A 7,848-nucleotide genomic window follows, 5' to 3' on the forward strand; every position below is an offset into this window, starting at 1 on the left:
TATCTAAATTATCATTTTTGGATGAGGCTTGTCTTTACTGGTGCCAATTACATTGCCTCCTAATTAGTATAGTGTGTGTAAAGGTATTTGTATATCCTTGACAAAATATATAACTTGATTATTATTTGTTAAAAAAAATAAAACTCAGTTATAATTATAGTTTTGAAAACTGGATCAAATCGGCCAGTCAGACCAGTTCAACCGCAAGCCAGATAGCAACATGTTTTGGTTTAGAGTTAGAAATCGGAGATCTAAAAACCATTCACAAACTATTGAATCGGTCAAAAATCGATCGGTTGGATCGATTCGGAACTCGGCCGATTTAACAAAAATGTCATCATTTGATGTGAGGAAAAAAAAAGAAAGCGTTCAGCTAGTTCTTCTTCTACTCTCAACAAGGTTTCAATCATCATTCCCCATCTCAAAAACACAACCCTAGGTTTCGATCTACCCCACCACCGCAAGGAGTGTGCCGCTGTCCATTGCATTCAGGACTTCAGGGACCACTGTTTGCCCGTCCGTTTGTCCGCGCTTCTCCGTCATTGAACAATCGATGCGACACTACGTCTTCCTCGAGCTTGGCGTCAGTGGTCTTCGTTTTCCTCAAGCTCTTCATCGGTGGTCTTCGTCAATAGTCATCACGATCGAATTCTCCAACAGTCCAAGTCCAACCCTTCCCCAACGGTTCAACCCGTCTGCTCTTTGTTTGCTCAGTCGTACTTCTTCCGCTGTCCATCGTCCTTCTCATCCTCTGATCTCCATATCCATCGTTCTTCTATCCATCTTCTCATATTGCTCATGACAAAGGCAATGGGTTCATTTTTATTTTTATTTTTTCATCCTCTGTTCTTAGTTTTGATTAGAACGTTGATTTTTCTAGCGGATTCTACTAGTGCTACTCATATTGAAATTTGAATCATTGAATGATTAGCTCTATTTTGGATTGAATTATTAGTGATTAGTTGATTTGTTTTTGTCCTCTGTTTTGGTTCTTTATATTGTTCTATGTTCTTGCTTTGAATGATTAGCTCTGCTCATTGCTGCTATGCTGTGCTGTACTCTTTTGTTACTATTTTTTTTTTTTGTGCTGAAATTGTCTTAAAAGCCTGAAACTTTGATAATCCTTGTTAATATCTGGAAAAGTTTGTTGCTCCTGTGTAACTTTTTATTATGTTATTGTGATTTAATTGTTGGTGTTGTTGCTGTGTAACTTTCAATTATTTCTGTTGGTGTTGCTGCTTTATTTTAAATTTTAATTAATGTTGTTGTTGTCTTATAATTTGCTATAATTTGGTGTAATTTTCCTATTGTGTTGATCTTATAATTTGCTATTTATTCTTGTGTTAATTGTTAACTTGTTTTAATTCTTCGTTGTGTTTGTCCTTATGGTACAAATTATCCTTTTTTGAAGTCTTTCTTTTTGGTTTTGAATACACTGCATTTGATTTAGATGAACTTCTCTATGATGCTAATTTTAATATGAAGAATATTTAATTATTTTTTAATTCTAAGTCATTCAATTTTTTTATTAGGTATTATGCCTCTAGCTTCATTTTATTGCCTATAATTTATTTGTCTTAGTTTAAGGTGGATATATGAGTTTTTAAATATGGTAATACAGTGAAAAATTTTTATCTCTAATTTTTATTTTATTTTTCCATATAAAGTATGAATATCATGCCATTATGCAATAATAATTTAATCTTAGTCATCAAATGATATACATCATGGTACTTAGATGTTTGCTTCTTGTTTCTTGGAAAGTTTATCAGTTCTTGGCTATCCCTTTTAATACTTCGAGACTTCATTTAACTGAGTTTTGGCAAATGTTATACTATTTATTTGAATTTCGGCAAATACTACATCATTTCTTCAGATATTAAAGTTTGATTGTTTGAATAATATTTTGATGTTTGTATTTTTAGGGTATTTATTTATTATTTTAATATAAAACGAATTTTTCGATTAAATCACGATTGAATCAGTTAAACCAGCAAACCAATTACTAGAACAATTCGATGACCGGTCCGATTTTTAAAACCATCGTTATAATATGAAATGGTTGATTTAACTTTTAAGTAAAACACCATAATAGTTTTGAGATAAAAAAAAGTATGGCTTATTTTTATACAACCAAAGCATACGATGGTGTTGAGGTATTAGTAAGGATTGGTTTTCAAGTACGATGAGAAGATTGAATCGAGAAAACACAAATGATAAATACTTTTTTAGATTATGCAGCGAAGCTGATAAATAGGAGATTAATTTTATTTTTATCTCGTTCCACAGTAGGAGAATAAAACAAAAATGGAAGTTGTAGATTTTAGGAAAGAAGAAGAGTAACACTTCGATATATCCTTATTCGGCCACGAAGTGCAATGTGACCTACGTACAGTCTCCATCACAACAATGGTAGAATTTTCACTATAGTCAAGATAGATTACAATTATCCAATGTTCTGAAAACTGGTTCAAACTGACCGGTCAAACTGATTGAATCGGGAACCGTTGGCAAACACGGTTTGGGCAAAAGGCAAAACCGCCAGATTTTAAAACTGGAGTTAGACCACCGAACCGGCCAGGAACCGGTCAGTCGAACTGAACTGTGACCCGGCCAGTTTTTTAAATTTGGTCCCAAAACACTGCGTTTTGCTTTTGCATGATCAAAGGAACCCTAGTCAATTAGTCACCCACCCACTCACCCCTCTGGCCCTCTCCTTTTGAGCCTCTAGCCCTCCACTCTCACCTCATGCTCTCAGTTCTCACGTCTCCAGTCTCCACTGTGAGCTTTTGGCGCAACTCTGTCCAACCACTGCTGCCATCGCGACTTCCGTAGAGTGAACGTCAACCAGCTCTATTCGGGCAGCAACTCTCCGTCGCGAAGTCAGCTGTCAAAAATTGCAGCCACCGCTAGCTCTGTTCGACCCTTCGGCCACTGTCTTACCTCTTGCGGTCCTGCCAGCCGCTGTCTCTGTTGCTACTAGCTCTATATTCTTCCCTGTCTTCCACTAACCCTGGGTATAAATTTTGTTTTTTATAATAATAATTGTTGAAGTATTGATTTATTGTTGGTTCTAAACCTTGCTGTTGATTGCTTGAAGCATGATTAATTGTTGAAGCATTGATTAATTTTTTGTTTTATATTCTAAACCTAGTTGTTGATTGCTTGAAGCATGATTAATTATTGAAGCTGATTTCTTGAAGCATGATTAATTGTTGGTTCTAAAGTTTAAACATTGCTGTTGATTGCTTGAAGCATGATTAATTGTTGAAGCATTAATAATTGATTAGTTGTAGGTGCTAAACCTTGTTGTTGAGGCATTGATTAGCTGATTAATTGTTGGATTGTATTGTTATTGGATTACTGGTAATTTTTAGGTATGGATGATAGTATCAACCAAGAATTACCTAGGAATAATAATGCTCAGAATAATTCGGCTTCGAATGAACCTTCTCTTCCTCCTGGATCTAATGATAGGAAATCACAAACTTCTAATGTTCGGGAAAAAACTGATCCTGCTTGGAGATATGTTGCTTTACAAAATATAAATGGAAAACCATATTACCAATGCTTATTTTGTCTGAGTACTTTTAAGGGTGGGGGAATTAATAGAATTAAAAAATATTTGGTGAAGATAGGGGAAAAAATTAAGAAGTGTTCTAAGGTCCCTTATGACGGAGAAAAACAAATTGAAGGTTTATTAAAAGAGATTCAGAAAAGTAAAACTAGAGAAAGAAAAGTAAGTTTTAATAAAGATGGTAGTGATGAGATTGAGGATGCAATTGACGAAGCAATAGCACAAGAAAAATAACAAAATCTGAGTCAGTTACCAACTAAGCAGGTGATTGGAGGCGATCCAAAAAAGAAAGCAAAAACCATTATTCCTCCTTTGTTTGCACCAAGATCAACTCTGGGAGGTCAACCAAGTCTGAAAAGTGTGTTCCAAAACAAAGAGGTGCTTCATGAAGTTAATAAGCGAGTGGCAAGATGACTTTTAGATTGTAGGATTCCTTTCAATGTGGTTATGTCACCATTTTTTCAAGATATGTTGGATGGTGTTACTGGCATTGGGCCTAGTTATAAAAGTCCTTCTTATGATAAGCTGAGGGTTAACTTATTAGCCGATCTCAAAATGGAGCGTCAAATAGTTGTTGATAGCTATAGGTCTGCTTGGAAAGAAACTGGATGTACCTTCATGGCTGATGGTTGGACATATCAAAGGCAAAGAATGTTGATTAATTTTTTGCTTTCTTGTTCAAAAGGGTTATGCTTTGTGAAATCTGTAGATACTTCAAATGTGGTAAAAAATGCTTCAAGTTTGAGTCACTTGTTTTCAGAGGTGATTGAATGGATTGGATCTAATAATATTATTCATGTAGTGACTGATAATGCGGCGAATTATGTTGCTGCTGGTAGGCTTATTAATCAGAAATTTGAAAATATTCATTGGTCACCTTGTGCTGCTCATTGCTTGAATCTTATTCTAAAAGATATAAGCAGCATGCCGCATATTTCTAACCTTGCAACATATGCTTCGAAGATTACAGTGTTTGTGTATAATCATACGGTGTTCTTGTCCTGGCTAAGATAAAGAACTACCTGGAAGGAGATTGTTCGTCCAGGTGCAACTTGTTTTGCCATTGTCTTCATCACATTGAAGAGTATCTTTGAGTGCAAAACGGATTTACAAGCATTGGTTGTTGATACACACTTTACCGGACACGAATTAGGAAGGAGTGCTAGTGGTAGAGCTGTGAGTGCAATTATCCTAGACAACAAATTTTGGGATGATTGTTTTACTGTATGAAAACTTCTGAGTCCGTTGATTAAATTGATGAGGTTGGTAGATGCTGATGATAAACCATCATTGGGATATGTTTATGAAGGTATGCTAAGGTCAAAAAATGGCATCAAAGAAATGTTCAAGCATAGTAAGACTGCATATCAACCTTACATAGAGATTATCAACTCAAGATGGGACAAATATTTGAAAAATAAATCTTCATGCAGCGGCTTATTTCTTGAATCCTGCTTGCTTTTTTGATGAAAATTATACAGAAGCACCTGATGTCATGCAAGGTTTACTTGATCTTGTTACATTGCATTGCAAGTTTAACAATTTAGATTCAATTGAGACAATGAAAGAAATATACTTATATAGAGATCGAAATGAAAGCTTTGATAGGCCTGAAGCTTTTTGAGCTGCAAAAAAACTTCAACTTGGTAAGAATATTTGTTTGATAGTAACTTATGTAGTTATGTTATGTTTTCATTTCCTTAATTTGATAACTAATAGTTGAGTTATGGGATTGTAACTTGTAGATGAATGGTAGAGGTTGTTTGGTGGTTCTGCTCCATGTTTACAAAACATGGCAGTTCGCATTCTTAGCCAAGCATCTGCTTTTTTGGGATGTGAAAGGAATTGGAGTTTTTTTTATCAAATTCATACAAAAAGAAGGAATAAATTGGAGCATGATAGGCTAAATGATATTGTGTATGTTACATATAATTTGCATCTTAAATCCAGGTAATATATATTTCATCCTTTCATTTCATTTCATATCATTAGATTTTGTGTAGTTAATATACTAGGCTTGTCATATATTGTATTTAATTAGTTAGGACGGAAAGACAAAAAAGAAAGCAAAAGGTGCAATATGATTGATGAATGAATTTTTGACGGTTTAGAATTTCACAAATGAAATCTCGTTGTAAGTATAGTTTCTAAACCAACAATAATCTCTTCATACAAAAATTTGTTTATCACAAGTACAAACCCCTAATATTAATAACCGAAGTATTCAAACCTCGAGTCGTTCTCCCTAGGAATTGCAATAAAGTGTTCTTGTTATTGGTTATGAAGTATGTTTGGAATTTTTGAGGTAATAGACAAGAAATGTAAATGGCAAAGGAAATAAACTAACAACTAGAAAAGCTCTTGGCAAGGTCTGAGAATTAGAAGTCCTATCTTAGTTATCCTTATCAATTGTGATGAGAATTGTCCATTGCTCCCACTTAGTTAACCTCTAACTATGAAGGAAAGTCAAGTGGCATTCAAGTTAATTAGCAACTTCTAATTATCAATCAACAAAAGAATTAGATAACTCAAGAGTCAGTAATTACTCTACCTAGGCCAAGAGGAGAAAAACCTACTCTAAAATCTAACCAAGCATTTTGACAAACACTTGGAAGGCATAAAAGGAAAGCATAGTAAAATTATAAGAAAAATAAATCTACACTACTCAATTGTAAGGAATTAAACAACAACAAAGCAATTCAACAATAAAGGAACATGAATCATAATTTGCATTAAAAGAAAAATAGAGGAAACAAAAGTGCATCAACATAAAAGTAGAGAATTACAAGAATTGAAATACAAAACTAGAGAGAGGAGAAGTAGAGGAATAAGAATTGATAAAGGAAAAGTAAATCAAAACATGAAATTAACCTAGATCTAAGAAATCCTAGTCTAGATCTAACCTAATCCTAATTCTAGAGAGAAGAGAGAGCTTCTCTCTCTAGAAACTAACTTTTCCTCCAAAACTCAAACTAAAACTAATTGGTAACTAATTGCCCCATTCTCTCTTCAATCCTTGGGTTAAATAGTATCAGAAATGAGTTGGATTGGGCCCAAAATGCTTCAGAAATTGCTGGCCACGGGTTGCCTTTAGTGAGTCACGTGCAGCTTACCATGCGTACGCGTACATCACATGTACGCATCCCTAAACGCCAGGAAACTATGGCAAATTTTATATTATTTTGAAGCTCCGGATGTTAGCTTTCCAACGCAACTGAAACCGTCTCATTTGGACCTTTGTAGCTCAAGTTATGATTGATTAAGTGCGAAGAGGTCAGGATTGACAGCTTCGCGATTCCTTCATTTCTTCATGAGTTCTCCATTTCTACATGATTTTTCTTCATTCCCTCAATCCAATCTTTGCCTCCTAAACCTGAAACCACTTAACAAATATATCAAGACATCTAATGGAATCAAGGTGAATTAAATTTAGCTATTTTAAGACCTAAAAAGCATGTTTTCACTCTTAAGCACAATTAAAGGAGAATTTACAAACCCATGCTATTTTAGTGAATTAATGGGAGAAAAGTTGACAAAACCCTCTAAATTCAACACAAGATAAACCCTAAAAATGGGGTTTATCAATGATCCAATCGATATTGAAAGTATTGATTTGGTTGATTTTTGGGTGAGGGAAGAGGTTGTTGAAAAAGAGCCTGATCTTCCTAGTAATATTGAAGACTTGCTTCGTGAGTATTATAGTTTATTGTTTGATCATTTATTACAATAAATTTAATCTTTAATTTATTGATATTGTGTTATATATTTTGTTAGATGATATTGATGCTAATTTAGATCAAGATGGTGGTGGTGGTGGTAGTAGTAGTAGTACATTTTATGCTGCACCACTTGATTTTTCTGGTCCAAGTAGTAGAAATGAAGGTGATGATATCAACGAAGCAAATCTGCAGCAAGTTATGGCGGATTTTGATGATTGATGACAAACTTGGATCAGTTGGATGTTGGCATTTTATATTTGGTTCATTGTTTTTGTTATTTGACTTTTGAGTTTGTATTTGAATTAGATCATAACATTCTGGTTTATGTAGTACTTTTAATTTGGATGATATTTTAAAATTTATATTAGACGATAATTATGTTTTAATGTGTTTATTTATATTTTATTTATTATTTTATTATAAAACGATTATTCCGATTGGACCAATAAACTAGTAACTAGAGTGGTTTGATAATTGGTCTGGTTTTCAGAACCTTAGTTGCTGGATTTTCAATGTGAATTGGATTTGTCCGGCCTGTGGCATGCCAAAAAA

The sequence above is a fragment of the Arachis ipaensis genome, chromosome B04, assembly GCF_000816755.2.
Source record: "Arachis ipaensis cultivar K30076 chromosome B04, Araip1.1, whole genome shotgun sequence".
Lineage (NCBI taxonomy): Eukaryota > Viridiplantae > Streptophyta > Magnoliopsida > Fabales > Fabaceae > Arachis > Arachis ipaensis.